General features: G+C 39.0%; 1 protein-coding gene across 2 annotated transcripts in view; it reads left to right on the forward strand.

The window, feature by feature from the left end:
- Positions 1-20784, forward strand: part of EYA4 (EYA transcriptional coactivator and phosphatase 4) — a 257652-nt gene that overhangs the window by 56287 nt on the left and 180581 nt on the right. The window lies entirely within an intron of this gene.

Raw genomic sequence — 20784 nt, forward strand, 5'->3', positions numbered from 1 at the left:
ATCACTTTCCCTAGTAGTTTTCATGATGTTGCTAAACTTTGTGATGCTTCTGAGCTGTTTCTCTCCCATGTAGACAAGGCAGTCATATTGCATCACTACTATCACAAATCATCCCAGATTACAAGCAAGGGGAATTAGGGCAAAGAGAAGTTCAATGATGCGCCAAAGATACTTACCTAGGTAGTGCTAGAGTTTGCTGGAGAATTCAAAAGTTGGCTCTAGAGCCAGTGTTCTTCTGAAATGGATTGTCGTAAGGCACAATGGTAGGTGTTAGAAGATGCCTTACCAGCACAGCCCTTCATTTTCATGTAAAGAAACTGGGGTCTTCATGGGTGGACTGACCTTCTATAGCCTGTGAGTGGCCAGTACTGTAATCTGTATTCCTCTATCCGCCACTCTGCACAGCCTTAATTTGATCAGCTGTTTTTCCAGGTGAAAAGCATATTCTCCATGGAAAAAAACAAACCCTGTATTCTTTCAAAGTTCCAGAGCAGTTGAATGTTTTAATGTAGAGATTTATTAAAAACTAAATCTTCATTTTGAAAAAATAATTAAATATTTAATTATTTTGAGAAATCAGCAAATTCAGATTCTCTCTGTTTATTGCATATTTATTTACAATATTTAACATAAACGTAATCGGCTTGGTGCCTGTAGCTAAGTGGTTAGGGTGCTGAGCACATAACACCAGAGCTGGTGGGTTTGAACCTGGTCCGGGCCTGCAAAACAACAAGGACAACTACAACAAAAAATAGCCAGGCGTTGTGGTGGGCACCTGTAGTCCCAGCCACTTGGGAGGCTAAGGCAAGAGAATCGCTTAAGCCCAAGGGTTTGAGGTTGCTGAGAGCTGTGATGCCACGGAACTCTACCAAGGGTGACATAGTGAGACTCTGCCTCAAAAAAGAAAATAATAAATTAAAACGAAATAAGAGTTATCATCTGGCCATTTTTAAATAGTTATTTCTACAAATCAAATGTAAGGGCTAAAATATACCTTATTTATAACTCACCTAAATTTAAATCACAAAAGAATTGAAGTTGACAGAGATCCTCAGTAGGAACTTTAAAAAAAAAAAAATAAGTATCACATGTGCTTAATCCACACTTCGCAATCACTGAAGCAAAACAGGGAATGATTTATGTACAAGAAAAACATTTTTTATTATTTTTGTAGTGGGGCATTTATTGCACGCACAGTAAGTGTTATAACCAAAACAAATACACAATTGGGACATTGTGTTTAAATTATATTCTGTCATGTACTATATAAACCAACAATGGTTTGAAATGTATTTAAGGCACCATATGGGACAAAGCAAAAGCTGTTCCAGGATCCAGCGCATGATGAATGTGAGCTGAGTTTCATTAGGAGCTGCCTAGCACGTCTCCGCATCCTGAATCATTTCTTCCATGGTTTGAAAGAATTCCAACATCCGGCCCAGCTCCCTGAGGTTTTCAGTGTTTTTCATAGATCATGACATTTTTTCTGGCCTCATAAAGAACCAAATCAATGAAGTTAAATGTTATTGCATTTATATTTCTTTTGGTCTAGAGAGATGAAGTTCAAATTTGTGTCTTTTAAAAGCTCCGCAGCAGAAATGTCCCACATATTGAGAAAACATCTTACTGAGATTTGACAATTCAAAGGAGCAATCTCCCATTCAAAGTTGACTCACCTTAAATGAGAACAGACTGCCATAGTAACAGGTAGGTGTTTAATCGATGACCCATTAAGTGCTGTGAGCTGGAGGCACTTCATCCCTTAATACTAACCAGGCATTCTAGACTAGGTCTGACTGGTCAAAGGCCTATCCTAGGGTTTTCCTTTAGGACACTGTTTGTTGCCTTCTCCCTATATCATGACAACGATGTAGATAGTGATGGTTTCTGAGACCTTTAACCTACCAGGCATGGTTCTAAGTACTTTCTACAGATTATCTCACTCATTCATAACAATAGTCTTAGGAGGTGGATACTCACCTTGTAATCCCTATACACTTGTGAGGACACTGAGGAATTGGAAGATCGTACACCTGCCCATGGTCACACACTAGGAAGTGCTAGCCTCCTGATTTGGTTCTCAAACAATGCAGGCACCTTCTCTGTTTTTACAGGGGATGTAAATAGGATCAGAGAAGTTAAGTAACTCACCCAGATCATATATGTAATAAATGGAAAAAACTGAAGTTGAACTGCGCATTTCCAATTCTGAATACAGTATCTTTAAAGTAAAATGTGTTTCCTCATTTTCAACAATGATATATAAGTGTCGATACATGTGTACCTATGCAAAGTATTTTCAAAAAGCTTACTATGTAACTTAAGAATAGGGGGGTTTCTGTGAGAATCAGAGAGGATGCCAGGTTATGACTAGGGATGTGATTTTCTGTAGCTACTAAATTTTCTTTAGGTGGACTGGAATATTGTGTTTATCTTTAAAAACAAAATACAGCAAAAAAAAAAAAAAAACCCAAAAGCACAAAAATCATTTTTATTATTATGTTTGAAGAGACTTTAGTTTTGTTTGGTTATGCTATAATCCAGGTTCTTTTAGTTCCTTTTAGATACTTTAAAATATACTTTTTGCTTTATTAAAACAATATGATATTCTTTTATGAGCTATGGAAAAAAATCCCTAACCTGGAGAAATTAAAGATACTTAAATTGAAATGTAATGTAGAGCTATAGTTGTTGTCAAGAAGTAAATTTCAGTTTTTTAAGGTTTCAGGAGAGTCTGAGAAGGGTTGGATGGGTTATCCCCAACCCTAACCCTAATCCGTAAGTGCAGAAATTTTAGTCTGACCAAAGCCTTAAAACTTAAGAAAAGATTGTTGAGGCTGGTGCAGTGGCTCAACCCTGAGGTGGCAGGGTTGCTTAAAGCCAGGAGTTCGAGACCAGCCTGACCAAGAGCAAGACCATGTCTCTACAAAAACAGAAAAATCAGCCATATGTAGTGGTAAGTGCCTATAGTCCCAGCTATTCGCTGCTCTAGAGGCTGAGGCAGTGAGACCTTGTCTCCAAAAAAAAAAAAAAGAAAGAAAGAAAAATTTTAAATAAACTAAGCAATGAAATTGCAACAACAAATCCTCATTCTCTTAAAGTATTCAAATTTGTACTTAGTAGATAGTTATGGCTTCTTACATATACTATAAGCAAGGTGGTACTTTCATACTTTCTTTCCATAAAAAGTTTCCTCTTTCTAAAAGCCCTGTAGATATTTTCAAACAAATCTTTGTTCTCTATTCTGATGAAGGCAGTACAACTCTAAAATACTTAGGAGTGGTTTTCATTAATTTGCTATTAATCTTACCATTCTGGCTTTCTTTCCTCAATAGAGGACTAATAAAACTGGGCACCACAATAAGATAATGTAGTAACATGCCTATTTACTTTGAAACCAGATCTCTTTTTTTCTGGCTTTAAATGTGTGGATCTTAAAGTTCTCTGGCCCAAGGCAGCCAAGTGAGGTAAGCCATGGGAAGAAGAAAGCACAGTTAAACTCCATTCTGATAGACGGGCTGTCTGACTGAGAGCTGCGTCTTATTCTTGTGGTTATGAGACAGTATCCTGTACTGATGAAGAAAGTAGTGGACAGAAGCGTCTGGGCTTTGTAGGGAGTAGACAAGAAGGAAATCTGGGAAAGCCTTTATGATGCGTTGACAGCGATCTCAAACAGATAATCTCCCCTTAGTGTGAGACGTTCTGTACGGGAGCGAGGGAACACTGTATTCACCCCAGGGGCCTCAATACTCACTCACACAGCCTGGAAAAGTGATGAGGTGGGAAACTTTATTTATTTGGTGATTTCAAGTGAAAAGCCTATATGAAAACAATGGGCTGTGTTTTGCTCATTCCTACTTTAGAGGATTTTTAGTAATTTCTACTTCCAAAAGGAGAAAGCTTTTTTGCCTTGCAAAGTATTGATTGGTCAGTGGGGATCTTAGTGCCTTGTTATTTCTCATCTGTGTATTTATCCTCTCATTCCAAATTGAAAACAATCTAACTTCACTATCGAAATAATTATATTGGATTCTGAATAGTTGCTAATGATGCCCCACCAATATGTTATTGCAACCATGGATCTCATGATTCTACCCACATCTATTGATTATTTAGCATGTAATCTTAATATAATATGATAGGGTACAAATTTGGTTACTTTGAATTTTAATATCTTCCTTCTAGTTCTGATTATTGCACCATTAATTGCCATTGCAAAACTAAAAGGTATCATATAACTGACATGGGTAAATGATTAGCAACCATTTGGTGATAATTTTCTGAGGACTAATGAACTTCAATGTAACACTAAGATTGGTTAACATTTCAAGACTTTCATTGGTTCTAAGACTTTGGTGACTCTAAAAGATATTTGGAGGAGTCCTGGGAAAAAAAGAGGAAAAATAAATTGTGAAAAACCTTTAAAAGACACTGGCATTCAGATGATAACAGAATCATGTGATTCCGATGTCTAGTCTTTAGCCAAACAAAAATTCAAAAGCCAATTCTAATTTTGTAAGAAACAGCTGCATTATTTATGTTTTGACCTTTTTTAAATATTAGATTTCTAGTAGGACAAATAGTATTGTATCTTGTTTAATTTCCATTTCTTAGGATTTTTTTGGTTGACTCAATAATTCAAGAGTTATAAGAGCTCGAGCTTTTTCCTGTACTTGTATTTGAAGTTAAAGTCTAGTTTAGTTGTCCTTTGGTATTTCGATCTACACCTAGGTTTTACTGCTTTCTTTTTTTGCTCCTTCTCCACATATAGTTTGTCATCATGACCAGGTCTTGCTCATCGTGTCCCCTGTGTCCTCCCCGTCGGCTCACCCTGTCCAGTCTCCTGCTTTCCCACTGGCCCCTGCTGGGTTGTGATAACCCCTCTCTTTGACTTTTGTAGTAGCTTCTAGAAGGTATCCCTTCTTTCTTTTTCCTACACCCTCTCTGTTCTTTGTCTATGGAAGGAGTAATTTTTTAAAATTTTTGATTAGATGACATCTCCCTTTCCCCCAAAGTCCTTTGGGAGCTCCCTGTCCTAATCAGCTAAAAATCTAGTTTCCTTCCCAAGCCCACGACGTTAGCATGAGGCATCTCTCCTAGAGTGTAAAGCTCATGAGGACATTCCTGCTCATTCAGAGACATTTATGAAAGTTGTGCCCAACACAGGCACTGTGCTGAGTGTGGGGAATGTAGCAGTAAATTCATAAATAAGAATGAGAGAAGGAAAAGTAAAAGAAAAAGAACAGAGCTGCATTCTGTCGTCACAAAATTTAGTGTAGTGGTGGAGCAGATAATTTTATCATATAACTATGAGAAAAGTACCTATAAAATCGCTAACACTGATACATGCTCTGAGGAATAGGCTTATGGTTTTATGGAAGGTTGTCCCAGTGGAGTCTTACAGAGAGAGTCATGGCTGAGATGCACAGGAGTTCATTGACAGAAGGAGTGGGGGTTTGAGGGAGGGAAGAGGGTAAAGGGGGCGGGAGAGAGTGTCGAGAAGACGAGCACAGTGTGAGCAATGGCCAGTGTGGGCAGGAGCAGTGGCCAGGGCTGCAGAATGTTGTGGTTCTCAGCTGAAGATTTTCTAATAAATTGAATGTGGGGGAAGGATGAGGAAAAGGGAGAAATTGGTAAGTTTTTGGTTGAGCACTTGAGTGGATTTTGGCAAACATAATTAAACATTTGGAGGTCTAGGTCCCAGTGTTAGAGGTACCTCTGACTGTGTGTGTGTGTGTGTGTGTGTGTGTGTGAGAGAGAGAGAGAGAGAAGTGTGTGTGTATGTGTGTGTGTGTGAGAGAGAGGGAAGGGAAGAGAAAAGAAGAGAACAGAAGAGAAGAGAAGAGAGAGAAAAAAGAGCGTGCATGCACCACAACCTTAGGTAAATCACTTAACCTTCTAATTCAGATTCCTCATCTCATAAAATAGATAAAAATACTTATGTGGTGAAGGTCAAAGAAGTAGTGGGAGCACTTCACTAGCTTATCACACACACAGACTATTATTGTTACTAAGTGGGAGCACTTCAGTAGCTGTGATTACTTATTATGCATATAGACTATTATTGTTACTAAGTGGGAGCACTTTACTAGCTCTGTCTTGCTTACTATGCACACAGACTATTATTGTTACTAAGTGGGAGCACTTCACTAGCTCTGTCTTGCTTACTATGCACACAGACTATTATTGTTACTAAGTGGGAGCACTTCACTAGCTGTGTCTTGCTTACTATGCACACAGACTATTATTGTTACTAAATGGGAGCACTTCACTAGCTGTGTCTTGCTTACTATGCACACAGACTATTATTGTTACTAAATGGGAGCACTTCACTAGCTGTGTCTTGCTTACTATGCACACAGACTATTATTGTTACTAAGTGGGAGCACTTCACTAGCTGGGACTTGCTTAGTATGCATACAGACTATTATTGTTACTAAGTAGGAGCACTTCACTAGCTGTGACTTGCTTAGTACGCATACAGACTTTTATTGTTACTAAGTGGGAGCACTTCACTAGCTGTGTCTTGCTTACTATGCACACAGACTATTATTGTTACTAAATGGGAGCACTTCACTAGCTGTGTCTTGCTTACTATGCACACAGACTATTATTGTTTCTAAGTGGGAGCACTTCACTAGCTGTGTCTTGCTTACTATGCACACAGACTATTATTGTTACTAAGTGGGAGCACTTCACTAGCTGGGACTTGCTTAGTATGCATACAGACTATTATTGTTACTAAGTAGGAGCACTTCACTAGCTGTGACTTGCTTAGTACGCATACAGACTTTTATTGTTACTAAGTGGGAGCACTTCACTAGCTGTGTCTTGCTTACTATGCACACAGACTATTATTGTTACTAAGTGGGAGCACTTCACTAGCTGTGACTTGCTTAGTATGCATACAGACTATTATTGTTACTAAGTGGGAGCACTTCACTAGCTGTGTCTTGCTTACTATGCACACAGACTATTATTGTTACTAAGTGGGAGCACTTCACTTGCTGTGATTACTTATTACTCATACAGACTATTATTGTTACTAAGTGGGAGCACTTCACTAGCTGTGTCTTGCTTACTATGCACACAGACTATTATTGTTACTAAATGGGAGCACTTCACTAGCTGTGTCTTGCTTACTATGCACACAGACTATTATTGTTACTAAATGGGAGCACTTCACTAGCTGTGACTTGCTTAGTATGCATACAGACTATTATTGTTACTAAGTGGGAGCACTTCACTAGCTGTGACTTGCTTAGTACGCATACAGACTTTTATTGTTACTAAGTGGGAGCACTTCACTAGCTGTGTCTTGCTTACTATGCACACAGACTATTATTGTTACTAAGTGGGAGCACTTCACTAGCTGTGACTTACTTAGTTCGCATACAGACTATTATTGTTACTAGGTCTCCCCACACTCCTCCATGCCACTTTGCAGTGTCCTCAGGCTGGACATGTGTCATTGTGACAGTCTCCCTCACCACACAGCATTTGCTTAAGTCTCCCTCCTCCCTTGAAGCAAGTTTTTCACAGCAGCTCTTTTTCCTTAAGAGCTTCTTTGCTTCCATTCTCTTTTTCTGCCTCCTAGAAATTTATCTTCCTTTTTTTTTTTTTGTATCATCTTAGTCATTTTTTTTTTCTTTTTCTTCCATCTTAGGCTGTATTTCACTTTCAGAATATGACAGTCTTCCTATAGACTGTGCCCTGTCATGATGACTTCATTTTTCTTTGAGGGAATGGAGAGTTTAGGATTAGACATGGATTATAGCCTGTCTTTTAAAATCACTATTTCCATTTTTTAATATACTAGGTTTTCTTGCTGTAAAACCTCTCCTCAGACTCATGTCTGAAACATTTTATTTTATTACCTTTTTATACGATAGAAGTTACCTGTGGGAAAGCTCAGTTTGTTATTTCTGGGTTTGGAGAAGGAGATACTTCCTTTCTTTTAGAATGAGAAGACAACGTCCCTCCTCTTCAGAGCAGGGGACTTGGCACCCAGCCAAGCACGCTCCTCCTGAGCGGGGAGGCATGACTGTGTCTCACGCTCCTCCTGAGCGGGGAGGGATGACTGTGTCTCACGCTCCTCCTGAGCGGGGAGGCATGACTGTGTCTCACGCTCCTCCTGAGCGGGGAGGCATGACTGTGTCTCACGCTCCTCCTGAGCGGGGAGGGATGACTGTGTCTCACGCTCCTCCTGAGCGGGGAGGGATGACTGTGTCTCACGTTCCTCCTGAGCGGGGAGGGATGACTGTGTCTCACGCTCCTCCTGAGCGGGGAGGGATGACTGTGTCTCACGCTCCTCCTGAGCGGGGAGGGATGACTGTGTCTCACGCTCCTCCTGAGCGGGGAGGGATGACTGTGTCTCACGCTCCTCCTGAGCGGGGAGGGATGACTGTGTCTCACGCTCCTCCTGAGCGGGGAGGCATGACTGTGTCTCACGCTCCTCCTGAGCGGGGAGGGATGACTGTGTCTCACGCTCCTCCTGAGCGGGGAGGCATGACTGTGTCTCACGCTCCTCCTGAGCGGGGAGGGATGACTGTGTCTCACGCTCCTCCTGAGCGGGGAGGGATGACTGTGTCTCACGCTCCTCCTGAGCGGGGAGGCATGACTGTGTCTCACGCTCCTCCTGAGCGGGGAGGCATGACTGTGTCTCACGCTCCTCCTGAGCGGGGAGGGATGACTGTGTCTCACGCTCCTCCTGAGCGGGGAGGCATGACTGTGTCTCACGCTCCTCCTGAGCGGGGAGGGATGACTGTGTCTCACGCTCCTCCTGAGCGGGGAGGGATGACTGTGTCTCACGCTCCTCCTGAGCGGGGAGGGATGACTGTGTCTCACGCTCCTCCTGAGCGGGGAGGCATGACTGTGTCTTCTTTCAAAATGGCCCAGAACAAGTTAGGCCAGAAGTGGAGACTGAGGGACCGGGCACATGACGTGCTTCCTGCTGCTCTTCGTACTTACTATCTATTGCCTTTATTTTGAAGAACAGTCACTGGGATTGAAGACTCTTCCCTTCAAAGTTTTATCGCCCACCCCAGCTGATCAACAGTGGATTTTCTAGGAGAAAATAGATGTGAGGATAATTTAATGTAATAGAAAATCTGTTTGAGGTTAATTGTTGCTGTTCCAATTACAAAATCAAACTGGGTTTAGTTATCTTATTGCTGTAAGTAGTAGTAACTGAGATCTAACTAGTCATGTACAATTTGAGTCTATGGAACTCATTCTTTTAAGAAAAAAAGAATTCTTTTCTATTCTTTGTTACATAAATATCTGCAGTAATTCTGTCTTCTTTTCTTACACACTTGTTAGATTGAGACTTAGTTTCCTTCATCTCATTATTGTATTTGAGCTGATTATAGAGGAATCATGTCAGAGAACGTATAGGAATTACGACTCCCTTTCCATGAGGCTCTTTCTGGTGTCTGATTTTTCTGAGGGAGACTATATGTTGACTTTGGTTAGGATGCTAACTTTCTGTCTTTCAAAATATCTTTCTGGACTCGAAAGTAGCTAAACCTTCATATGAAGCTATATTTTTAAAACTATATTATATTTAAAAATACTCAAGTTATGGGAAGTGTGTAGGCTCTGTATTCGACTGAAGCTATTGACGGAAGTGTATGTGGTTAAAGTGATGAAAATATAAATGTGGTTGAATCATTCATCTGATACAAGTTACTTCTGACTCCTGATAATGATTAAATGTTATGCTGAGAGAAAAATATGAGTAACATCGTATGTGCCTATGTGTGACTGCATGCTTGTATACAGAAGTTACCAAAAGTTAACTTTTTCAAAACTTAAATTCTTTGACCACTTTCAGTTTTCATCATTAATTTTAATTTCTTTGATTTAGAAAGGCTATTTAAATACAATAGAATCTCCACAGTTGATCACCTCCCTACGTTGACCACCTCCTTAATTGAACATTGACCTGATTTTCATAGACTGGACATCCAGCACATGTACATATCATGCTTCCTATGGTGGCCACCTCCATATGTTGTCCACTTTGTTATAGTCCCGTAAGTGGTCAGCTTACAGAGGCTCTACCGTATGTACTTAAACCTAATGACAAATTTGAATTTGCTGAAAAATAATCAGAAATATCTCAAGGTTAAATATTTTTGCTTTTAAAGTAGCCGTGCGTATCTTCTTCCCTTTAGTGTGAATGATAAAAAGTTAACTGTTATTGGTGTAATTTATTTTTTCTTATTCTACTCCATAGAATAGATTAATTATTCTACCTGGTAAAACACTTTTTTTGTTCTTCCAGGCATGCTGTGTATAACTTATTTTCTGCATGAACATACTTTGGTTTTTCAAATCATACTTTTCAACTAAAGTTTAGTTAACAAAGCCATGTTACTACCATTATCAATCAAGTGTTAATGTTAGAAATGATTAATTTTTATTTTTATTTTACTGTCTTCATCATCTTTAACTGTTAAAACATTTTTAGCCCATAAAACATTTCATAGAATAAGATTGCATGTGTGCAGCAATGCTCCTTTTAGTGGTGAAAGGAACTCCAAACCAATGGAAATTTCTAGCTGAAATTGGAATCCATGATGAACCAACCTCAGGAGTCCACCCTGTTTTCCTTTTCATCTAAAATGGGTGTGGAGTTTTGGGTGGTGATTGACTTTCTAATACAACTGCGCAAGATCATTCTATATAAACAATAGCATCTCCTTAGCCACCATCAGTGGAAACCACATTTCTTAAGCTGAGGGGAAATTCACCCATGTGGAAAGGAGCTAGTCTCTTGGAGAACGTGGTTGATGGAACCCCTGGTCAGTAAAGATCTGGACTTGCTGAAGCTGCACAGAATTTCATTTTTGAGGCCACTAAATCACACTTGGCCTATGTAGCTGTATAGTCGGGGGAGGCTGCAGATCTTGTTCAAGACAGCAACCACAGCATCTGTTTTATTTTCCTAGTGCTTTTGGAAAACCATCAAGTGTTAAAACTAAGTGTTTTCTGGGAAAGTGGAAGATTTTTCTCTCCTTTTATAGCTATTTCGAACTTACGGTAAAATTTTTTTCACCCTTATTGTTTATAAACATTATTTTTTAATTGAGAAAGTTACATTAAAATAGTAATTTGTGAGAAATTATTGAGCAAGAAGAAAAAGAAAACTGCCTTTTCATGAAGCTTATCAGATATTCTTAAATTCAGAAAATTTGCTGAAACCCCCTCCCCCCCAAAATGATGCCAGAATATTGGTACAAGACAAGCGCCAGTCGTGGGGAAGTGGTAAGATACTGAAGGCGCTCTAGGCACAGAGATGATATGAGCAACAGAAGCAAATCCATAGGCCTTGGAATAGAAGTAAAAATTTAAACTATGTCGGGACACTATAAACAGGAAGCTCGTGGAATTAAATTGTGGTAAGAAATGTGTTCTTCCATAAGATCATAAGGATATGGATTCCTATTTAAATTCACTTGAAAAGCATTTTTCTTTTCAAGTGGCTGAAATTCATGTTATTGGAAAGATGTTTCGCATTTCTTAATAGAAATTTATATTGGAATAGAGGGGCAGCCACTGTGTGGTACATTCAAAAAAGTGGGGGATGTAAAACCAGCAGGAACAGAGTGTTTCTGAGAGTGTCAGCAGCAAGGTCTGGCTGGCCGGAGGGAGCGGCACACACCCAGGGAATACTTCTGTGTGCCCTGAGGGCATCCTGCAACCCTGGCAGGACTCAAAAACCGCCTTCCCGCTGATGTCACCGTGTACATGGGTGCCTGGTTTGTATTCCTGTGGAAGAGGCCCCTCCCTAATTCTCACTTCAGTAAGCTAAAAACTCCCTAATTCTTTTAAAAGCCTGGAAGCTTTACTTTTTTTCCTCAGCTGCTAGTTAATATTAGTGAAGGTTTATTTAGAGATCTGTCTCTCTCTCTTTTTTTTTTGAGACAGTCTCACTTTGTTGACCCTGGTAGAGTGTTATGGCATCATAGATCACAGCAACCTCAGACTCCTGGGCTCAAACGATTCTTTTGCCTCAGCTTCTTGAGTAGCTGGGACTACAGACACCCACCACAACGCTTGGCTATTTTCAGAGACAGGGTCTCACTCTAGCTCAGGCTGGTCTTGAACTTGTGAGCTCAGACAATTCGTCCGCCTTGACCTCCCAGAGTACTGGGATTACCAGCACGAGCCACCAAGCCCGACCTAGAGATTTCTTTATAAAATGTGTTGGTAGTCTGATGATCTTAGAAAAAAGTAAACAAGCCGCATATATTCCTTCCCTTAAACACCAAGGTACATCCTCCCACCATGAATGCCTGTGATCCTTAAAGGTTAAAATCTGACAGCCTTACTTATAGCACCTTCAATATACGAGTTCTATAATCAGCAGCTATTAATTAATGTGTGCTAGAGCAGGGTTTTCTGGTTAGTGGGGCTGTTTCTCATAGTTTCATAGATGTTGAGTACTGGAGTTCTTTATATAATTTGATAGCTTAGAAAATTAATACTCATATGATTAATTGAATTATTACTATAGCACCAATGAAGTAATTAGGTGCCAATTCCATTTTCTTCTTTAATTACTTCTCGTGATTTTCTACTCTACCCTTCTTCAGCCCTTCCTCGCTTGTGTGTGCCAATTCATTAGGACTGTGCTCTGCCCCTCATTCAGACCGTGCCAACAGATGCATATAGCATATTCATTTCAGGTACCCGTTAGCTGGAGCTGCGACTCTGACCATCTACCTGCCAGCTGTTGATCTTGCTCTCCTCCAGCAGATATATGCTTCTTGGCTGTCTCTTTGCCTTGGTGGCTTTTTTTTTTTTTTTCTTCCACTGGCCTGCATGGAAGCCTAGGCTTGCTTTATTCTTTTGGACCATTGAGGCCTCATATGGTCCGTATCTTTTGCTCATTTTAGATCAAGAAAGAAAAGGGCAAAGAGAGACAGAATGGGGTTTAGAGGGACAGAGTCTTTGCTAGGCTGTGATATCACCTTCAAACCACCGCCCAAAACTGTACAGCTTCATTCATTCTCTTGGCCCATCAAAAAGGTCTAAAAGCTTTTGGACAATAAGAAATAGAGATATCATGTGCAGCTCTTTTCAACAGCTTGTAGAACCCACCTGTAACTACCAAATAACAGGTGTCTGCAGATGTCCATCATGCTCCCAAGAAGCTCACCTTCCTGTAGGAACACTGTTTAAAGGGCCCTCACAGGTAGATGGCTGAAGGCCACTCCAGCACGAGGCTGAACACACACTTGATTTCGTCCCTGCTTGCCTAGCAGCTAAATTCGTCTTCATCCATTTACTTATGTGGGTTGTTTTAACAGTTCTCCTGGGCAAGCACTGGTACCAAAGTGTTGCCAGAATAAGAAGTCTGTCCACCTGTCACCCAACCAATCTATGAAGAAGCTGATGAGAGATCAACACTTCCACTTTTATTTACAGCAAAAACAGCAATTCTGGGCTCGGTGCCTGTGGCTCAAGCGGCTAAGGTGCCGCTTGAGGTTTGAATCCAGCCCAGGCCAGCCGAACAACAATGACGGCTGCAACCAAAAAATACCCAAGTGTTGTGGTGGGCGCCTGTGTTCCCAGCTGCTTGGGAGATAGAGGCAGGAGAATCCCTGAGCCCAGGAGTTGGAGGTTGCTGTGAGCTGTGATGTCATGGCACTACCCAGGGTGACAGCTTGAGGCTCTGTCTCAAAATCAAACAAACAAACAAAAAAACCGAACCCCCTCCCCCCAAAAAAACAGCAATTCTGGAGAGCAGCTGGGTTATCTCCCCCAAGAACTGCTCTTCCCTCCTATTCCCCTTTGTTACGTTTTATTCTCATGGTAAAAGTTAACCTGGGCAATGTTATTACTCATCATAGCATACGTTAAACTGATTCCTCCTTATAGGTTACAAAGCTGCACAGTATCTTCCTATCTTAAAGTGGTTATATCTTCAAAGCATTTTTATCTAAATTTATAGTTAGTCAACACTTCACTGGGTCCTTGACGGGTACATGGAGTCCAATTCCCAGATGTCAGCATGGAGGCTCGTTCAGGCTTGTTAGGGCCTGACCAGCAGCGTCCTGCACAAAATGGCCATCCAGGTTAACAGTGGCTGGTAACAAAAGTACTTACAATTTATTACTAATTACTTGTATCTGTATTAATAATAACGTATTTCTGGTCTCCCTCTTTGGTTTTACATTAAAGTTATTCAAATTTAACAAAATTCTAAGTTAATATTTATTTTTGCTATACCATTATTTGGAATAAGTATGCTTAGATTAATAAATATAAAAAAATTATAAAATAAGAGATTCCAATATCCTGGAGTAAAACTGGTTTTGAGTGTGTGAAATAAAAGAGAAATGATACCTTCTCCTTGTGTCACTTTTGTTTTCTAGACAATAACTACCTGATAGTGTGGTGTCTGTCTGTCTGAATTTTTATATGACCATTCCTGATCTCACTCTCAGTCACCCTCCATTCACTCTTTCTATCCACTAATCCATGCACCCATCCTCCCACCCATTCTGCCACCCATCCATCCACCCTGTCTGTCCGTCTGTCCATCCATCCATCCATCCATATTCTATCACTTACATACGTGCTACCATACAATTTACTTTTTAATGAAACCTGCTTTTTCTGTGCAGTTTCTCAAGATAAAACAATGGAACCTCCATAGTTGACAACCTCCTTACACTGGCCACCTCCTTAACATGACCTAATTTTCATAGACCTGACGTGCACCACATGTACATATCAGTACAGGAGACCCAGTTCTTGTGTTGACCACTTTCATATGTTGACCAGTTTGTTACAGTCCCTTGGATGCTCAACTTACAGAGGCTGTAGTGTATATATGTGTTTGTAGAATTACCATGTATTTGTTTGTTGATCTTCCCAACAATGATATGCCAGCATTTTATTTCTTAGAATATAGTTATTCAGTTGGGACTCTGGTTTTTCCTAAAGCATGGCAATTTGTGAACACATTAAGTCTCTGCTTGTAATAAGAGTTGGACCCTTCTGTGGGTGTGACTGATTTTGTGTATTGGCTTCCCTGAGGGTACATCATAAGGGAGAAATTATGAGAGGAATTTATTTTATTTTATTTTTTTCAAAACTAAGGTATTTTATTCTTAAGTTACTATGAAATATGGACAGAAGCTTTTAAAAATCAATGTAAAAGTCCATCATAAACTTGTTACATATGATGACTATCGCATCCAGCTGGTGGTTTTTCTTTTTTTTTTTTTTTATTAAATCATAGCTGTGTACATTGATATGATCATGGGGCATCATTCACTAGCTTCACAGACCGTTGGAATCTGAGATATCAGTATGCCTCAGTGATTGTTTGGAATTCAATGTAAAGATCTTTTTCTGGCAGAATAAAGTGTTAAAGCAAACCGTGGTTTGTCTGTGGAGGCAAGTGCAGACTAATGCGTTCTCTCTGCTTGTCCTAATTCACATCCTACTTCCTGTGGCCCCTGTCTTTGCCTTAGTATCTACTCTGTTCTGCCCTTTTGACAGAACTTGAACTTGGTTTATTCTATTTTCAGATGTTCTTTTTATTCTGATATCTCTATCTCTCCTGATTAAGAAAAATAGCTTTAAAAGAATTCTTTTGCCCACCATCCAGAATCTCCTCAGCCAATTCAGTTACATCAGCAGCTTTGCCTGCCCTTTGACTGCACAGAATACCCAGCATCCTCTGCGCAGCTGTAGACATCACTCGCTCTTATTTTTACCTAATTCTCTAGATTGTACCTCAGTGTTTCTGATTGTGGGTTTCCTTGTACGTCCCGAACAGTGTTTCCCACTTTCTTCTCTCACTTCCTTTGCACAGTCAACGCCACGTTAATGTGATCATCTCGGCATAAAATGCAATTCTGTGCAGATGTGTCTGAGCGGTGAATCCTCTTACCGGAGGCCACACTGACAGCAGGCAGCTCAAAGGCCGTGTGTTCTATTCCTTTCCTTCTGACATGGGTCCATCTTTTCTGTCTCCCTCTTCCTCTACCAGATTTTAGACCTCAGAAAGCCTAAGCTGCTCTCGCAGGGAGTTCTTTATCCTCAGGGCTTTGCGTGGATCTTTGAGAATATCTACAAGGAGTTATCTTTCTAAAGATTGAGTATTTCATAACCTGACACAAGCAGTGGCTTGTTCTTCTGCTCTTGGAACCAGCAGTCACAATTTTGATGCACACACATACCTGTTACTGTCATGAAACTGGATGAGTAAACACCTTCCCTCTGATCGCACTTCTCTGTGTGGGTAACTATTGGTTTTTACTCTGTATGACCTGAGCGTTATTTGGTTACACATACAAGTTTATAATTATTACATAGACTCTTCTTGGTGAATTTCCCTTTTCTGTTTTTGAACAATGTCCTCTTTTTCTAGATTAATACTGTTTTGACACAGTGTCGTTTTTGTGTTTTTTTTTTTTTGCTGTGTCAGCGTTCTTTTGGTTAGTATCAGTTGGTTATTCCTCTTTCCTGCCCCACATTCTCATTAAACAAAAAATTATTTTGTGTGATTTTGTTTTAAGGATGTCCCTTCTAATCAGCCTAAGTTTTATTTTTTTAATTTTAAAAATAGCTCTGATGATTTTTTGTGTTTAAGTAGGGAGTTTATTATTTACATTTATTGTAAGTATATTTGTATGTATTTAAATGACCTTCTTTTAGTTTTCCATGCCCCATTTTTGCTTCCTTTTCCCCTCTTGCTTCCTATTTGATTGCTAAACTTTTTACATTTCGGTTTATCTGTATCTGCTGATTTGAAATCTGTACCCCATAGTTTTCTTAATTTAAGGATCACTCTCACTTATGTGCATAAATCATTACGCATTTAACAAGTGTGCAGCTAAGCTCTATTTGTATCCTGTGCTTGAGCAAACCTTAGCATGTTATACTCACTGAATAATGCTCATTGTTAGAATTTTATTTTATCTTTTTATATGTCATATAATTATTTCACTTTAAATGGTTCAATTTAATTTTATCTTTTGTTTTTTATCCTGTTACATTTTTATGGATTCATTTTCTGTACACTGAAGTATATCCTTAAACAGTTGACTCAGTGGTGGTCTAAGGTTGACTTAATTTTAATTTTATTTCTTCAATAATATTTTAACAACTAGATTACAACTTATTTTAGAGATGTCAGCCACTTCTAACTGGTACATAGTAAACAATTCTTTTTGTAAAGAATGGCACATATTCTAGCTGGTAAGCAGCTACCGTCAGTCTGTTGGCTGGTAATCTGCTCTTATTAATAATCAGCTCTTAGTTAGTAATCTGCTCTTTCTGGCGTCTTTTGTACATAACCTTCTTTGCAGTTTTATTACATTATATCTAAGTATTAACTTATTTATTTATCCTCCATGGTATTCAGAATAAATTTCTGATCTATATAATTTTATAACTTTATTAAAATTCGTAATTTCATGTCTCCAAATTTCATTTTCTCCATTTTTATCTACAGTCTCTTTTTCTGCAATTCCTGTTGGATATATGATGGAGCCTCTCCGTGGTTGGGCATATCATTCACTATATCATTTCAACAGTTTTTGATTTCCTTTTTTAGTATTTTTAATTTGTAATATTTATATCTTCTGTTCAAATTTCTATTGGTTGTTGCCTGTGAAAGTTTTATTTTTGAGGAAGGAGGGCAAGGACATTTCCCCCTTACTTATCTATTTGTAAATTATAAAATAACGTTTAAGAAAGTAATTTCATATGTAGAAAAATTCATGTTCAACTGGTTGGTTTTATTGTATTTCTTAGGATTAGGATTTCTTTTGCTGTACTTTGAAATTTTAGTATCTAGGCTTTTTCGAGTGGGAGAATTTCTCCCTAGGCCCCAGCATCTTGTCACGGCTGGATGAAACTGGGCGTGAGGGGAGCAGCGAAGCCCCACACGCGCTCAGAGGTGCGTCAGCGTCCTGGGCGAGGTCCTCTGTTGTGCTGAGCTCCTTCAGGCCTCTGATGCTCAGGAACCACATTCCTTCCTGCCCTGGAACGAGAGGCCACATGGGCAAAAGCCTCTGCCTTCCTGCCTGTTTTTCCATTTTATGCCTAACGATACTTGCTGTATTTGAAAAATCTCAGTTACGGCTTTATGACTTTATGTTTTCACATTGTATTTATCGCTGCCATGGGATTTGAGCCAGAGGGGACATGTGCATGATTGAATATGTGAAAGCATCATGATTAGAAGGTGAGTCTAGACTTGGGGATAATTACTGAGAAAAAAGTAACAGGGTAATAAGCATTGCTTGTTTAGATTGAGAGGCTATATCACTTATTCAAATGGAGACACGTTTGAGAGTGAAAGACACTGTGAGTAATTACACAGGACAACAAGAATAAACCAGAGCCATTGCTGGAATATAGGGTTGGATGATCACTGCACTATGGAAGGACTGTCCTTTAATTTTAAGACATGAATATTTGTGGTTCATTATCATAGACAGTCTTTCCATTGACATCTGTAAACTACCCAGAGTCATAAAGTGGCTTTTCCTACAAGAAAAACATGATTATTGTGTAAGTTGAAGGGCAGTAGCCTTTAGAAACTTGGACGATGGTGCCGTTGAGAAAGAAATGTGGGGCATGCGTGACTCTGATGCTAATGCTATTCATGCATTTTTAAATATATACAAACTCTTTAACATATTTATAATATTACATCTCATGGCAGTTGAGTCTAATTTCCCAAGAAGCAGACACAGGAAGAATGTCAGGAGCAGGGGCTTGTTCTGAGGGCGAGCTGATAGGGACACTGTATGACATCGTGTCCACTGTAGCATTCTGAATTCCCAGTGAATCTTGTAAATAGCCACATAGGAGAAATTCACAGCTGTTTTGCACTGTAAATGCTGAATGAACCCATATATAGCACTTTCATTAAAGCTAGTAAAATAAAAGGTTCATACCATGCAAACATATTTTAGAATTTCTGTGAGGCAAGTCTTATGTGTACCACACATGCCTGGTGACACGTAACAAAATGATCTCTAATTGGTCTATTGGTCTTGAGAGCGTATGCTTGAAATGACTGTAAATAGAAGTGTTATCAGTTTCTCAGGACAAAATTCATTTCATCCTATGTATCTATATATAAATATAAAATCCACATCTGTGTGTGTGTGTAAGCATCCAAAACTAATGATGAATACAGGCTTTACATTTTTCTCCTCATTAATCTATCTCCCCAAGCCAACATGATTCTAGTTTTTCTTCTTTTAGAACAAGCTCCTGCCATAATGTTGGTCAGATAGAAGAGCCATCTTATCTTTTATTTGTCAGAGGGTTTCAATTATTTAATAAGTGCAAGTAATTAGGACATTAAGAATTAAAGTGGCTCCAGGAAGAGCTCTGAGACTCAGAACGGCAGAATGTTGCCTAGGTTTCTGAGAGTGAATTGCAACAAAAGTAAAAACATTCTGCTGCTTGTTCTTTGAAAAACTTGGTAAGATACAGTGTGTTGATGTTTTAATCTGAATCAGAGACTGAAAAATTATGTGAAAACGTTGGTCAACAAGAGCAGTTATCAAATCCCAACTTGATGCCTTTCTGTTCTTAGTAAGATTGAAATTACTTAGTATCACCAAATAGCTTGGTTAAAAATGTGCAATGTTTACAAATAAGTAGTAGCTTAATAGTGCTTCTCGTAGAAGCAAAGATTCTTGCTTCTCACACACATGAGAGAGAGAGATGGAATAGGGGTGCCCGTTTCAAGGGTGAATGTTTCTGAAATATTGTTTTCCAGTAACGGGTTTGATATGCTGATGCTATCAAAAATAATGAAGAAATGTTTATAATTATTTCTATATTCTTAAAAATGCTTAATCTCCCACCTGTCAAGATCTACCTCAAGGAAGGGGTGGTACTAACATGAGGTCCTTAATATATATCCATAAGAAGTTGTAGGATATAATGTCTGGATACCTGAGTGGCCACTCTTCTCACATTATGAAAACTTTTAGGGGTTAAAACTCACTCTCCATTAAATTTTTAAAATTTCCACCTCCATTTGAACAAGCTCAAATATTATTGATTTCTTCTTCTTTTGAAGCTCAGCCCTTCAACTTTTCAAAGACAACTTGAAAATTGGACACCGGTTCATATATAATGCATACATATTCTCCACTGCTGTCAAAACAGTCATTCTGTAGTTTCATGATAGAAACACAGTTAAAATTCTCAAATTAGGAGAAATCGTATTAATTATTATACAGTACATCTCTTTGTACAACAAAAACATTGCCTATTCTGCTACCCCTATTGTAATTTTAAATCGTTTTTATAATTGGAAGTTTTGCTTACAATTCCATTTTAGCTTCTGTAAATTTGAAGGAAACCAAAGAAATTTAAAATCTTTGAATATCTTAAAGTTCCATCTTTTTTTTTTTTATTGCCATGGGGCAAGGAGAAGAAATGTCATATAATACTTGATTTACCAACTTATTTTCATTTTACAAGTTTTTTTCCTTATGAAAAATGTAATTGCAGTTTCTATTTTGGTTTCATGGCTTCTTTTTTCTTTAAAATAAATCTATAAAGTTATTCTACCATATGTCTGAAATAATGGGAAAATAGAGGATCCCTGTGAAAGTAAAAAGATTTTAGAAAACTAATTCCAAGTTGTTTCTTTGACCCAAACTGGTTCATAGGATAGCTCAAGGCCCTGGGGACCCACTTATTGAATGAAAATTCACGTGAATTTCCTGTGTATGTATTCTTAATAATAATAATAAAAGGAAAGAAAGTTTTTCACTGGGA

The sequence above is a fragment of the Nycticebus coucang genome, chromosome 5 (assembly GCF_027406575.1).
Source record: "Nycticebus coucang isolate mNycCou1 chromosome 5, mNycCou1.pri, whole genome shotgun sequence".
In the NCBI taxonomy this organism is placed as follows: domain Eukaryota; kingdom Metazoa; phylum Chordata; class Mammalia; order Primates; family Lorisidae; genus Nycticebus; species Nycticebus coucang.